Source organism: Triturus cristatus, chromosome 7, assembly GCF_964204655.1.
Source record: "Triturus cristatus chromosome 7, aTriCri1.1, whole genome shotgun sequence".
NCBI lineage: Eukaryota > Metazoa > Chordata > Amphibia > Caudata > Salamandridae > Triturus > Triturus cristatus.
This window is the reverse complement of record NC_140590.1, coordinates 742,604,602-742,620,925: the sequence shown is the minus strand read 5'-3', so window position 1 is coordinate 742,620,925 and position 16,324 is coordinate 742,604,602.

The window sequence follows — 16,324 nt, the reverse complement described above, 5'->3', positions numbered from 1 at the left end:
CCTCAAGCAGGCGGCCTATAGGGCCCTCGTCACGGAGGCGGCCAGGGGCCTCAGTAGAGAGCAACAGGGACGATTGTATGATGTGGGCGATAAGGCGGGTAAATTGATTGCGTGGTTGGATAAGAGGGAGAGAGCGAGTCGTGTGGTTCCTTTGATTGAGAGGATGGATGGTGCGCGTGTCACCGAGCCGGAAGCCATTGTCTCCTGCTTCGCGGATTACTTCCGCGAGGTGTACTCCCCGGTTTCCCCCTGCTCGGAGGAAGATTCCCATTCCCTGCTTCGGGACATAGCGCTGCCCTCCCTTTCGGTGGAGGACAGGGATTCGCTGGACGCTCCTCCCACCTCGGACGAAATTGCCCTGGCTATTCGCTCGGTCGCGTCCGGCAAGGCCATGGGCCCTAATGGTCTCCCCATCGAGCTTTACAAGCTGCGCCCGGATGTACTAGCGCCCCACCTGCGCGCGATGTTCCTGGCGGCCCACTCGCAGGGTTCCCTCCCGCCGGACCAGCGTCTGGCCACGATCGTGGTGATACACAAGGAGGGGAGACCCCGTGAGCGGGTCACATCCTACAGGCCAATTTCGCTCTTGAACGCGGAACCCAAAATCCTCGCCAAGGTGTTGGCCAACCGGTTGGTCGGTGTGGTGGGCGAATTGGTCCACCAAGACCAATCTGGATTTATACCCCATCGCAACACAGCTCTTAATCTGCGACGCTTGCACGGGGTGCTCGCGCGTGTCCCGTTTGTGCGGGAGCCGGCCATCTTGGCATCCTTAGACGCCACCATGGCGTTTGACACGCTTGAATGGCCATACATCTGGGCGATGCTGGCGAAATTCGGATTTGGCCCGGGGTTCATTAGCTGGGTCAAATTGTTGTATTCGGGCCCATTGGCGCAGGTGGTGGTGAATGGGCGAGTCTCGGCCCCATTCGAGCTGGGGCGGGGCACGCGTCAGGGTTGCCCCTTGTCGCCGCTCCTGTTTGCACTGGCCTTGGAGCCCTTGGCGGAGTGGCTACGGTGGCACCCTTCTATCCGTGGTCTCCGCTGGACCCCTGAGTATGAGGACCGCGTGTCCCTCTACGCCGATGATATCCTTTTGTATCTCGCCTCCCCGCGCAAATCGCTGATTGTCCTGGTTGATGTTTTGCGCTCCTTCGGGCGTAACTCAGGCCTTGTCATCAACTGGGCGAAATCCTGCGTATATGTGCTTTCCGGGGAGGCTCCGGCCCTACCGCGTGACTGCCCGATCCAGATTGCCTCCCAGGGCTTCCGGTACCTGGGTATATATATCACTCTGGACCCGGAGGCCCGCTATGAGCGGAACTTGTTGCCCCCCCTCCAGCGCTTGCGAGAGGATGTCGCCCGTTGGCGGCGTCTTCCGCTCTCGCCACTTGGCCGAGCGGCCTTGTTTAAGATGATGTCCTTGCCGCGCTTCCTGTACGCCCTCCAGAACACTATGAACTTGGTCCCAGCGCGCTACTTCCGCGAGGTGGAGGGCCTGCAGCGGCGCCTGTTCTGGGACGGGAGGCCGCGTATTGCTCTGGCCAAATTGACGCTCCCGTGGTACGATGGGGGGGTCGCCCTCCCGGACATTAAACGGTATTACTGGGCCTCCCAGCTAGCTGCAATCAATCATGGCCTTTACGGGCCCGCCTTGAACCCGGCATTTGAAATGGACAAGATGCTCCTGCCCGGTGGCGATTATAATCGAGCGCTCTACTCTGGCACGCCCGACTCCCGTCTGACGGGACCGACGCGTGTCATGGTGCGTGTATGGCACGCGGCTAATGCAGCTATGGGGTGGAAGGACCGTTTGACCCGGGCATCACCGCTGTATGCGTCTGAGAGGTTGGGCTCCCTGTGGACATCGAAGGGCTTCGAGAAGTGGGACACGATCGGAATCAGCACGGTGGGAGATCTCTGGACGAGGGGGGGCTTCAAGACTTTTGAGACGCTGCAGACGGAGTTTCAGCTGCAAGGCAGTGAGTACTTTCGATACTTACAAGTCCGCCACGCGCTGGCCTCCGTCTTCCCGGATGTTGCGTCCATTCCGGAGTCTTCCCCCCTAGAGGACAGGGTGCTGGATGGCCATGTACCAGACAGCACGATCTCCCTTATATATAAAAAACTGATCAATGACAGATCGTGCCTGCTGACTGGCCTCCGCGAGGCCTGGGTTGCCGATGGGCTGGAGCTGGACGGCGAGGACTGGATCTCCGCGGTGGCCTCTCCGAAGGAGGTGGCCATCCCGGCTCGCCTTCGCTTCGTCCAGCTTAAGATCCTTCACCGGGTTTACGTCACGGGGCCGAGGCTTCTACGTATGGGCTTTGCTGCTGACGGATTGTGTAAGCGCGGCTGTGGTGCTTTGGCAACTTTCATGCATATACTGTGGGAGTGCCCGAAAGTGGAGCGATTCTGGCGTGGTGTGCATGAGGTTTTGCGTGTGGTTACGCGTGTCGCACTGCTGCCTGAAGCGAGGAGATGCTTGCTGAATGTGTGGGAACCAAATGATTATTCGGTCCCGCAGACACGGTGGGTGACTCTGGGATACATGATAGCGAAGCGTGACATTGCCCAATTGTGGGGATCCCAGAGGCCCCCGGCGGTGTTGGCCTGGAAAGAACATATGGATTGGTGTATGTTTCGTGAAAAAGTAGTGTATGTGGCGAGGGGTAAGCCTGGGGCGTGGGTGAAAATCTGGAGCCCCTGGAACGCTTACCGTGGGGGTATTTGTGAGCCGCCACTGCTACCGGCAGCCTCGCCAGCCCCATCTCCTTAGCCGACCCCCTCCCTCAGCCGTGGGCACGTGGCTCCCCAGTCCCTGCTATACTCCCATTCCCCTCTTCAGAGTTCTGCTGCTGGTTAGGATCCCCCATCTACGGAGCACGTACTGTCACTTGGATCGCGGGTTGCCTTACGGGTGTGGTTTTTTGTGTTGTTCTGTTTGATAAAAAAAAAACCGTATTGTGGGCTAGGAGTTATGCGGCCTACGCTATTGATGTCACCTGATTTGCCAATCTGCTCCGCCAAGAGACTCTCACTGTATGTATGCTATATGCCTTTTGCTACTCTAGCGGCCGGCCGGATGGTTGTAGGCCCATGCCTGTAACTTTTTCATTGTGCAATAAACGGTTTCAAAAAAAAAAAAAAAAAAAAATTACAGGGACAGAGATGTCGCGTCGCCAGGAAGAAAAAGCAATTGAATTACGAGGGAGTAACTTTCACAATGTACCCGGATTTTACACTGCATGTGCAGGAGGAGCGACGTCGATTCTTGGCAGTGAAACAGAAACTGAGGCAGGCTGGGATTGATTACGCTCTTTTATACCCAGCTCGACTCCGAGTGACCCATCAAGGAACGCAAAAATTCTTCACCAAACCTCAACAGGTGGAAGATTCCCTGAAGCAACTTCGCAGGCATAGTAGATCGTCGACACAGCTGGAGGGATCAAAGCGATCTTCATCACCGGAAGTGGGCTGACTGCTGCTACAGAAGGTGTTGGAGGGCGATGGTGGCTTGCATCAAGGCAAATGGATATGGCACTGTAGGTGGGATGGGATGAACATCGCTGCGGCCGGAGAATGAGGCCTTACCAAGGTAACATGCAGAGGGAGGAGTATAACACAACGATGCAGCCGGTCACCCTCGAAATCTATCCAGGGACTAACGGAGAGGGTTGCTTAACTTGGACAGACTAGAGGTATTCGTGAGCCACCCAGATGCATAGCCCCACCGGGGAATACCCTATTAATGTTCTCCACTGTTCTACGTTTTTCCATATGCACTTCTCAAGTTTGAAATGGGAAGACGTTGGAATACTAGCTAGAATGGAGAAGCTGTTGGGTGTTGGGGAGGGGGGGGGGGATATCTAATTCTGGCATGTTTGGGATGCTTCAGTGGGTGGGGGAGGCGAAGGACTGGGAGTTTCAACAGTACAGTGAATCACAGGCACAGACTGTTTTTTGTATGCGAGGCGTTTTGAATCTGTATATGTTGAAGTGCACAAGTTTGCAGAACACAGCGCAATTAGAAATGAAAGGAAGTGATGGCGCAGGAGGATAGGAATATGCTAAGGGTGCTGTCTTGGAATGTCAGAGGCCTTGGGGATTCGAGAAAACGGAGACAAATCCTGGCATACCTGGATAGGCAGCAGATACACGTGGCCTTATTACAGGAAACCCATCTGGATCCTAGGGCCCTAAATCATTTTGCGTGTAAATGGACAGGGTGTTGTTTGTTCTCCTCCTATTCCTCATATGCCCGTGGGACAGCAATCCTCCTCAAAAAGCAGGTTCGATTTGAGCAGGCAGGGGTGATCAAAGATACGCAAGGCAGATATATTATTGTATGGGGGAGGCTGGGCAGAGACTCCGTGACGATTGCAAACTGATATGGCCCTAACACGGATAGCCCGGAATTCTTCACTGACCTGTGGAGTAAAATACTGACAGTTGGCTCCACTCACATAATATGGGGGGGGGGGGGGGGGGGGAATTTAATGTCGCCTTGCAACCCTATCAGGGCAGATCTAATGTAGCCATGCACCACTATACCAAATCACAGGAGGCGTTGCAGGGCATCCTTGAGGAAGGAGGGCTAATTGATAGCTGGAGACACTTGCATCCACAGGCGAGAGAAGGTACGCACTTAACGTCCCACAGGGGAACTTGGGCAAGGATAGACTATTGTTTATTGTCTAGGGGACTGAGGTCCAATATACGTGGTGTGTCGCATTTGGCTAGAACATTCTCGGACCATTGTCCGGTAAAGGTCTCGCTCACCCCACCAGGGTATGATAGCCCTAGGCCAAGTTGGAGACTGCAACCCACGGCCTTGTTAGATGCCGTTTTCCACGCGGAATTGGGGGAGGAGATCCAGGACTTCTTTGTTAGGAATAAGGGATCGGTTGATTGTGTAGAGGTGATTTGGGAGGCTTTTAAATTGACCATAAGAGGAGTCTGCCTCTCAAAGTGCTTTGGGGGCTACAGGACATACGGCGCACGCTACAATGTCTAGAGCGGGAATTGAGAGGGTTGGAAAGAAAGATGGGGCAAGGAGTGATGGGACAAGTGCACAGTGCATTCCGAGAAAAGCTGACGGAATGTGAGGAAACTGCGCAGAGAGTTAAAATTCCGGGGACGCTATTGGGTAGCCCGCAGATATGGGGAAGGGGAGAGACCTGGGAAGGCTTTGGCGGAGGTGACACGACGCCCTCGGTACACTACACACATATTGGAGGTACGGAGCCCTGGTGATATACTACAACGGGATTCACTAGACATATTGGAAACGTTTAGCACACACTATATACGTCTCAGAGGCAGGGGTCTCTTGATCTAGAGGAGTGCATGGGGGAGGTGGCGCTCGGAGATACGCAACGAGAATTCCTTTGTCATCCATTTGAGTTAGATGAAATAAGAGAAGCAATAATGCAGTTAAAAAATGGGAAAGGGCCTGGGTCAGACGGCCTGCCGGCTGAATTTTATAAAAGTTACATTGATGTTATGGCGCCAGTACTAAAAGAAGTGTACGAGCAATCTCTAGAAGTAGTAATACTACCGCCCTCGATGAGAGAAGCCATAGTCACATCCCTGCTGAAGCCGGGGAAACGCCCCGAGTCTTGTGACTCATACCGACCGTTGTCACTGATAAATTGTGACACACAGATATTCGCAAAAGTGCTGGCTTATCGCCTGTCCCTTCTAATAGACAAACTTATACTTCCAGACCAATCTGGGTTTGTGCCGGGCAGGGCGACATCACATAACCTCAGGACTCTGTTCTCATTGATTCAGATAGAAGAACCCAAATTCCCACTGGCCGCAGTGATTCTAGATGCCACTAAGGCGTTTGATTCCGTGGAGTGGGATTACTTGTTTGGGGTTCTACAGAGGATGGGGTTTCCACATTTATACCTCTCCTGGCTCAAATTGCTGTATCACCAGCCCACGGCAAGAATACTGATTAATGGCCACTTGTCTCGAACGCTAGAAATTTCCAGAGGCACTCGACAGGGGTGTCCGCTATCCCCGTTATTATTTGCCATTGCAATAGAGCCGTTGGCCTCTAGGCTGCGACAGGTCCATAAAGATAAGGCGTTCCGCTGTTGCCTGCGACAAATATTAATATCACTATATGTGGATGATATTACGCTATATGTTAGAGATCCGCAAAGCAATATAAATCCCATATTACGAGAATTCATACGATTTGGAAGACTTGGAAGACTTTCCGGTGTGGGTATTAACTGGGGGAAATCTCAGGTGATTCCTCTAACGCCGGCAGTGACTCCATTTCAACTTGACTTTCCGCTAGAATGGTGCCACACGGATTTGAAATATCTTGAGCTTCAGATAACTGGAGACAGGGACGAAATCATAAGGGCGAACTATGGCACAGCCATTGTGCGCTTAAATACTAACATCACACGTTGGATCTCGCTGCCCCTTTCATTGGCAGGTCGAGTGTCGCTCATAAAAATGATAATACTCCCAGAGGAGGAAAGTCCAGCAACCACGTCTAAAATGGCCAATATTAACCAGACCATATGAGCAGGGGGGCTTTGTTGGCCCAGATTTTGAGATTTATTTTTTAAGCGATCAGGCGTACTATGCCTATTATTTGGTGTACCCTCCTCGCTATATGCCTCAAGTGGCGATAGAAAATTGGCTTGCGGATCCAATACCGCTAAATGGCATAATATATGGGCCTGCGCGCACACGGGCGGTACCACCCACCACTATCACTGGCACGGTCAATGCATGGCACCAGATAACAGCTCTCCTTGGTGCGCCACTTCTCTACTCCCCTAGGCTACCACTGTCTCATCACCCTAATCTCTCACTATTGCAGGAAAAGGGGTTACAAGATTTATGTAAACGTGCACATATTAATACATGGGGAGATCTCTTTCATGAGGGAACATTCCGCACATTAGAGCATTTCATGCAGGAAGTGGAGCGCACGCCTCTGGATGTTTTTTTATAAGTGAGGTTGCGGCAAGGTATGCGGTCGATCCTCCCAGCCTTTCCCCGGGAACCGGAGTGCCTCAAGCCCTTGCACCAAATGTTGAGATCCGATGATGGAAAGCATCTGGTATCTGGTTTATACACTGCAATACGCGTGCCCAGAATGGGAATCGATAGTTCATCCAGAATGCATTGGGGAGAGGAGTTGGGGCGAGACATCACTGATGACAAGTGGCAATATTGCTGCCTCCAGAACGCACAAATATTGTCCAGTAGTAGGCTACGCGTAATACATTATAAGTTCCTGCATCGCCGATACTACAGGCCGATAAAGAAGTTGCGTTTCAAATTAGCTAATAATGACAGATGTGAAAGATGTAGACGGCCAGGGGCGGGCTTCCTGCACTTAGCTTGGGAATGCATGAGAATACAGGAATATTGGGAGCAGGTATTTGTAGCGTTGGCGAAAATGTTGGACAGTCAACTAGAGAGGGACCCAATCCTTGAGCTCCTAAGGTACACAGCACAGATACCCAAAAAGTACAGGAAATTTGTAGCTATATCACTCTTACTAGCAAAACGAAAGGTGGCCTGTAGATGGGGGAGAGGCCGAGCTCCGAAATTCAAGGAATGGATAGCAGATTTAATGTATTGCCAAGAACAGACCACTACCTATGCTGAATTTCTACCACAAGCCTCTAAACCCAAAGATATATGGGGAGCGTTAACAAGATACCTCCTCTCACATGGCCTCGAGGACGATGTTGCCTTGCCACACCTGCAAAGAATTAATGGAGGAGCGATGTAGACAATGGGTCTTCGTTTTCTTTATGTGCATCACAGCTCGGCTTGGTTTGGCAGAATAGATGGTAGCCAAAAAGGTCTCAATGAATACTAGCAAAATGGGGAAGAATTACTGTTTGATTGTGTGTATGTCGCATTCCCTGATAGCTCGAGCAGGATATTACGTTCATGCTCCTGTTTATTCTGTACCATCCTTACCTGCATATTTGTATTATTGTGCCTAAGATACAGATCATGATACGTGCATTGAAAACAGACTAAGACTGATGGTTGATGTTTTACTGAATTTTTAGTGACTATTGATATTGAGTCATTATATACTTGTATACCCCAGGATGCGACGCTTGTGTCAGCAGCACGTGCCCTGGGTGAACAAGAATGGTTCTACGACACGCCACAGTCGTTTGTATTACAGTGCATTGAAATTGTGCTTACTAGGAACTATTTCTGCTACAAAAATGACCTGTTCTTACAAGTCTCGGGTACGTCAATGGGCGCAACCTTTGCGCCCAGTCTGGCCTGAGGAGTATTCGCCTCTGCAAGCGGTATATTGATGATGTTCTGTGTATTTGGGCAGGTACTGAGGATGAGCTTCTGTTTCTCAATCGGTTGAATACGTTAGATGAAAGTCTTAGATTCACTTGGGCATATAGCCGACATTCTGCTGTCTATTTGGATCTTGATATCCATGCTGAATAGGGCCAATTGAGAACGACGGTCCATCAAAAGGCAACGGATAGAAATTCTTTGTTGCATTTCAATTCATTCCACCCTCGGGCCCTCAGAGATAATTTGCCAGTGGGCCAATTTCTTCGGTATAGGAGAAACTGTTCCTCCACGTTTGATTTTATGCAACAATCTGAGGTCCTGTGTGATAAGTTGATTCAGAGACAGTATCCAAGAACAGTGGTAAAAAATGCAAGAAAAAGAGCTTTGAATACCCCACGGAGTGTTCTATTGGAAAAGAACCATAGATTGAAAAGTGAGTGTGTACCAGTGGTTATGGCGTACGATCCGTTAGCCAGTAAACTAAGACAGATGATGCGCAAACATTGGGACCTATTGTCGACAGCAGACTTTAAGATGCCCCCTTCCAGATTTGCATTAAAAGAGCATGTAATTTGAAGGACAAATTAGTCCATTCACGCTCGAAAATAGAAAAAACAATATCCACTTTACCTGCAGGCCACTATCCTTGTGGGTCTTGTTCTGTATGCGACCTGACTTCAAAATCCAACAGAGTAATATTGACGGACGGTAAAGTTTGGCATCTGACCCAATTTACCGATTGTAATACAACCAATGTCATCTATCGTATTACATGTAAATGTGGGTTGCATTACATTGGCTTAACATCGAGGAAAGTCAAGGTACGCATACAGAAACATTTGCGTACCATCAGGATAGGAAAACTGACCACGAGACTAGTACAGCACTTTATTACTGAGAGGCATGATGCTAGATCCTTGACATGGACAGTATTGGAGAGAATAAGAGGTGAGGTCTCCAATATGGATAGACTGTTAGCTAGCAAGGAAGCACGTTGGATTTTTTCTGAAAGAGCAGATGAAGTCGGGCTGAACTACTGTATTGAATGGAACAGAATTTCTGCATGAAATGAATGTCCCTTTGTGTCAAGCGAGTGTTTAGGAGCTCCTGAATATAAGTTTGGTACCTGCACCTCAGATGAAATCATTGGGTGGGGGGGCACAATGAAGGGCAGCAAATACTGTGGAATATCAAGGGGATTTCAAGTATACCCAGCGGGATAGATGTCATGTATGATGGGAGAGACCACCTTCGTGATTATGTGAGATATAAATGTCTCAATGTTGTTATGAAAAGTTGAAAGTAAAAGCGGTGAATTGTACTAGAGATGATGGCTTTTACTAACTCAGAACAATAGATGGGAGTCTTGTGTTGTGTTCTCCTTTTCTTCCACCCTGTGTGTGTATAAAACTGGGTTAATTGTTGACATTAAACACGAGTCGCGTCTTTGTAAATACCCATCAGAGATACGACATTGATGACCCGATTTTTAGTAGAACGGGTTGAATTGTGATGATATAAGGAGAAAGATAAGGAATTATCTCCCGTTTAAAGATGGCGCTGATGCTTTTTCGTAAGTCACGTGACACGGAAGAAAACGTGACCCGCGTAAGAGCCAGCGGTTAAAAATTTTGAGGCGTGTGGAAGGCTCTACGCGGCTGAGACAAAGCTTGGGACGCGATTGACACGCGATAAGATCTAGGCAACGATGGTCGGTGGTGTAGGAGTGATTATTGATGCTCTACATATGAAGTTGGGTTTGAGCCGACAGGTTTGCTAGCCGGGCAGCCATTAAGCTCTGGCTGAATATTGAGGCAGTAGAGTGCTCGTTACGGCCATTGAGGTGCCGACTTGTATTGAAATATGAACGAGTGAAGTATGAGAGGAAAGGGGGCTTGAAGATGGATTCGTAGTAGAGGACAATAATAGATTTTAACTATCGATAGCAGATTCGAACAACCCACAGAAGTGAAGGGTTGTGGAATTGTGGAAATGATCACTTTGTAATTAATATACGAAGTGTTCTCGATGTTGGTGCCATTTGGGTAAACTTTGATTTGAATTGTTTCCCCTACAGAACCATCATATTGCAAAGGGTTTGAGATACAGGATTACTGAAAACATTGCAGTGCCTGTGTGAAGCGGTGTCGAGCTGGTATGAGAGTCCTTGGCTGACATCGGGTAATAACGGAGTTTTACGTATTTTCAAACCAAGAGTGAATGAATGTAGTGTTGTGTTGAAGTGTTCCGTTTTGGCTTTGGGTATAATGGCAAGAACCTGTCCTTTTGTTTTATGCAGTCACTGATAGTTCGCAACAAGTGTGCTGATAAGGTGGACGAAGTCCTGGTGCCCTGAAGAAATTGCCATAAGAGTAAGGCAATGAAACATGTCGGCTTAACGGCATTTGGTCTGTCAAGATACAGTACTTTTTATCTTTGAACTGATCCATGAGTTAAGAATAAAACTATGGTGGCTATGGTTCTTTATCAATTTTAATTTGGGACTGCAATGTGTGATGTTCACATATGTTCACCTTCTTTGATTAATTTTTTCTGGTACATGTTTCCAGTTTTTTTGCCCAAGGTAGTAACCTATGATAAGAAACGTGGCAGTACTGGTGATAATCTAACCAGTGTAAGCCCGCTGTGGTGTTGCGCACGTGAGGTTCTACCTTGTTTTGCACACAATTTTTTTCACTGATATTCACGGTGTGGTTTGTTTACATCTGTGATCTCATGGGTTTTTCATAAATTGGTTTTTTGAACACAGTGACAGCTGCATTTGGATAAAGTTCTTGCAGATTTTATATAAGTACGGAGTCTTGTGAATTAGGGACCCTTCTTACAAATCTAGATGGTGGGGAGGTGGTCAGAAGAAGTTAAGTCTACACTTCTCAGTCCTCTTTCACACAGTGTTTAATGAGTTTCTGTATTAAACAGATTGGGTCATTTTGTTGTAATATTGATGTTTTACTGTGCCTGTTGGGAATATGTATTACTATGCAACGATATAAAATCATAAATAAAGCTTACAAAAAAAAGAAAAATGTATTAAGAAAGTGGAATGTGAACTGCAGGAGAAGAAGGGATTTGGATCAGAAGACCCACAGGAGCCTGGGACACAAGGAACCACCCAAGGTAAGTACAAAGGAACCCCACGGTAACTGTGTGAGGAGTGAGAACACAGCTGCGTGCCCAATGGAAGTCGACGGAGAAGACACAGTTGCAGTTTTGCAGAAGAAGGACCCTTCCCAGAGGACCCCGAAGAATTCCCTTGGAGGGCAGAAGGTTGGAGAACCACCCCACCTGTGGATACGCCGGAGATCAGGTTACCTATACCAGGGAAGCCTGGTGCATAGGGGTGAAGATAAGTAGAAAACCTCCGTAGACGACAATGGAAGACCTGGAGAAAGTGTCTGTGGAGAAGAAGGTGAAGAAGTCCGGAGGGATCCAAGGGTGGATTCTGGAAGTGAAGAACCTGCAAGCAGAGGGGACAGAGTCTATGCCACTCAGGAGTGACTAGAAGGTATGGAAGAGCAATGCCCACCGATGTCGGATGGTTTGGATGAGTTGATTGTGACCTTGCCGCCAGGGCCAGGAAACGCTGAGGAAGACCTGGAACCATGCCCAAGCTGTACCACTTCTGATGTCGGTGATATGGGGGAGAAGGTGGGGGATGGTTGGTGTCCAGCATAAGCACCAATACGCCTTGGTAGCAGCAACTGCAGTGGAGAGCGAAGAAGGAGCAACATTGGGACCAGTAAGGTCCACGGGACTCATCACAAGGAGAGTCAGAGCAGGCCCCAATGAAGCAGGGGACCCCACTGGAGCAGAAGATCCTCAGGAGGACCCACAGGCCGAAGAGACAGGAGTCGCAAGAGAACCTCACGCAGCTCACCATGAAGGAAAGCACATGGTGCAGAGATACAGTGAAGACGTGTACTTGACAGGAAGGTATGCTGGAGGCTGGAGCTTCTTGTATCCCGAAGATCTCTGGAGTGCAGAGCCAACAAGCCTTGGCAATGGCAAGTTGACGTGGTGCACAAGGGTTCGGTCCCAAATGGTCCTTTGAGGGATACTGGCCTCAAAATTGTAGAGAGGACAGGGAAGACCTCGAGAGAGTTGAAGAACCACCACCTGTGTTGCTGAGCCTTTCAAAGTCTGTGGGACGTCAGGAGTGGCAGAGCGGTCAGCTTCGTTGCGGTGTCTGCAGATGCAAGGGAGTAATTCCATCACTCCAAGGGAGATTACTTTGAGTGTCCTTGATGCCCACAGGTCTGTTGAAGATCCTGGAAGAAGCACAGTCACAGACGACGAAAAAGACTTGCAGAACAGCGAGACCAGGAGCAGCAGAAGTCTTCCTTGATGCACTCTTGGTTCCAGACGAAGTCCACCAAAGTCCAATTGTCCAGAGGATCGAAGAGTGATGTGGTTTCAGGCTTGAGTCTTGTCCCATGACAAATTTGAGGACCCACCCACAGGTAAGCTCTTTTATACTCTAAGAAAGGGGTTAGGACGGCTTAGGGGTCCCTTCCAGAGGAGGGACTGGACAGACGGGAGGTTACTTCCAAATCCTTTGTCCAGTTTTGTACCAGAGCGGGAGCCAAGGGCCCCCTGAACCGACTGAAATTTGAGTATGCAAGTAGGGCACCAAATGTGGCTTCCAAAGCAGTCTGGTAGCGCTGGCAACCACCCCCAATCCAGCCCAATACAATAAGTCCTGTCTGGGAGGTGGTTACACTTCACTGTGACAGGAAAAATTGTTCTACCTTTCCCTGCTTGAGTTCAGCTCAGCAGCAGGAGGGCAGAATCATTGCTGTGGTCGACAGCAGCACTAGCTTGCTAGCAGAGCCTAGAAGGTTGTTACTGGGAGTACTGGGGGCTTCCCGGAGCTGCCCACCGTGCATGGAATTACACCTCCAACACAGATAATGGCATTGGGGTATGATTCCAAACATGCCCAGGTTTGGCACAGCCACTATATAGTTAGCCATCACGTAATGACGGATGGCCACTATATTTATCAAAATGGCTGACCGCACTTACAATACCTCAAGAATCAACTCCAGGGTTTGTAGGCATGTCTTGCCCATGCAGGAGCACCCACACACTTATAACCCAGCACCCTGTCTTCAGGATTGAAAGGCCTGCCTTAGGGGTGACTGAAAGGTTTTAAGTGCTGTAGAAACGTATATGTGTTGTAAGCGGGGCTAGCACCAGCTTACCCAGGCTGCAATGGCAGGCCTGCAGTCACATTTTGAGTGGTCGCTCATGGGTGGCATAATACATGCTGCAGCCCATGCGAGACCCCTGGTGTACCTATGCCCTGGGTACCTCAATACCATATACTAGGGACTTACAGGGGTACACCAGTAGCCAATAGTGGAGGTACAAATGTACTTACCAAGTCAAATTAGGGAGTAAGCACAGTGACTAGGGCCTGATTAGCAGGATCTCAGTCAAACTAGTCAAAAAAACGGACTGACACCATCAAAAAGTGGGGGTAACCATGAAAGCAGATCCTACTTTCCTACATGCCCCAATGCACATTCCCCAGGAAAAGAAGAATAATGCCCCTCATCCAAATATAGCACCAACAGGCATATATTTGTGTGTGCACCAACAACGAACTCAACAGGGGTAAAAAGTGGCCATTGACCTCTGCAGAACCTCTGTCAGGTCCCCCCCATCTGAAGCAGAATATATCCTGTCTTGCTCCCCAGAGTTTGTAGCAGTAAACCTTGATATAACAGTCAGTGGGAAGCAAACCCCTCTTTTATCTAGTATCCAGTACCAACATAGAGCTCCCGTAGTACACATCATACAATGTCATCCACTGTGCCAGTGGTGACTCTGAGCAGCTCAATAAGAATTTTTGGTACAGTCAATATTCGGGCCACCAGCTTCCCTCAGTGAGGACACTGTTCCTGCTCATTTCTGCAATTGCCCGATCACCCGCAGCCGCTCTTGCTGCACCTACACTTGCGACTGAACTCTCCCACTTCTTGTCCTCAACTTACAGCACCTGGGAGCTCATCGCGGGGGTCCCCCGCCAGGACCTTTCTATGGCTGTGTCTCAATCCAATCCCACACTTCTTGTTGGATTCTGAAGAACTGTACACCCTCCGGTGTAACCACTCGCAGATGGGCTGGAAACTACATAGTGTAGGAAATGTTCATCTGGCGGAGTCTGCACTTAACCACCAGAAAAGTGGAGCGCTGCTTTTATACCTTCCTCGTAAAGTCTGGGAAGATAGTAAACTTCCTATTATCTTCTTTGAGGATCCCCTTTAGCGTGGCCTGTGTTAATATATGATCACGGTCCCTGTAAAAGAGGAATCTGGCCACTATAGGGCACAGGTGCGCCCCTATCAGGGGGCGAGCTGGTACCCTATGTGCTCTCTCTAGGGCGTTAAACGAGGAGAGCCCCTCCAGGGCAATCTCTCTCACAGCCATCTTTCCAAATAGTCTATTATACTATTGCCCCTAGTGCATTCTGGCAGGCCAATGATTTGTACATTATTACGTCTTGATCTAGTTTCACTGTCCTCGGCTTGCAGCTCTAGCATTCTAACTTTATCTTCCATAGTGGTTAGTCTATCCCACAAAGTGGGCACCTCTGGTGGCACTTATGCCAGCATGAGCTTGATAGCTGTGACCCGTTATGTAAGGCATTAGCGGTCATCTTTTAAGAGGCTCAGGTCAGTCCTTATGGCGTCACTCTTCGTTTCTAATACCTCTCAAGAACCAGTGATAACCTGCATGATATCATGGAGTGTGCAGCGGTCCTGATCACCATCTGGTTGGAGGTGCCACTGCTTTCAGTGCCTCTCCCGTTGAGCCTGGTTTTGCCATCTAGCCAGGTGTATACTGATAACGCACCGGCACGTTATTTTCCCAATTATATTCAGTGGGTGGTTCTCAGCTGCTCCGTACTCGTACCCCCCTCGCAGCTCCTGGTCAGAGGCCACAGCCACTCTGTCTGGTCGGTGTACAGGCCCTGCCCGTCCCCCTCAGTTTTGCCGGATCTGTCCCTGCAGCGCGCCCAGCGTCACTCTCTCCTGTTGCGCAACCAGATAATCTTCTCAGGGCAGGAGCCTCATCTGCCAAACCAGCAGTTGCATCCAGGGTCCTCCTACATGGGAGGCAGAGCTCCCCTTATCACTCGTTCCAGTAAAGTTCCAAAAGGTGGACCAGTGTTCGCTTTTGAGTGACAGCTGCAGATCAGAGCCCCTGGTCAACTAGATGGTACACCTATCTCCTTTGGGGTCACCTCATCTCCAGATATGGCCGACTCCCCCTCTCCGCTGCCTAGATCTCACCTCTATTATCTTGCGCTCCCATATGGAGGTCCGTTTTAACAGCAGCGCAGCTGTCAGGCCCAAATAATCCCACCTTCTCCTGCCAGGTTTTGTGATACCCACAGGCCCTCTCCACCGTGCCGCCGGCCCCGCAGGAGGCCCGCTGCACCTCCTAGAGTCCCGCACTTTCAGGGGTCTCAGGGCAGCCAATCCATGACGATGTCTCCTCCTCACTGCCTGGGCCGAACCTTGTCACAGTTTGAGCTTGGCCTTAGGCCCGGACAGTGACTCAGCTCTTCACCAGGCCCCAGGTGCACTGCAGGCCCTCCTCGCTGCTCCAACACTCCATCAGGAGGCCCATCGCACAGCAATGGATTCACTGGTTCAGTGCGCGTATTCCTACCGGTCGCACCCTGTTGTGACTAGGAGGCGTGACAGAGATGGCCTCAGCAGCCAAAGAAATCAGGTCCCGCACGTCTCAGAGCTTGTCCATCCCCCTCTTGCTTGCTACCGGTCAGGTCGCAGGCCGCAGCAGTTCAATTCCTCCTTAGGAGCTCTGTTGTCAATGGGTGCTGCCGATTTTCTATGTGCTGCTGTACCAGCGCCGCTCTCGGATCGGTAACCCCACCGAGAACACCAGGTGCATGCACCCCTCTGCTGGAGCACCAGCCCTGTTGCTTTGCCACACCAGTGCCACACAG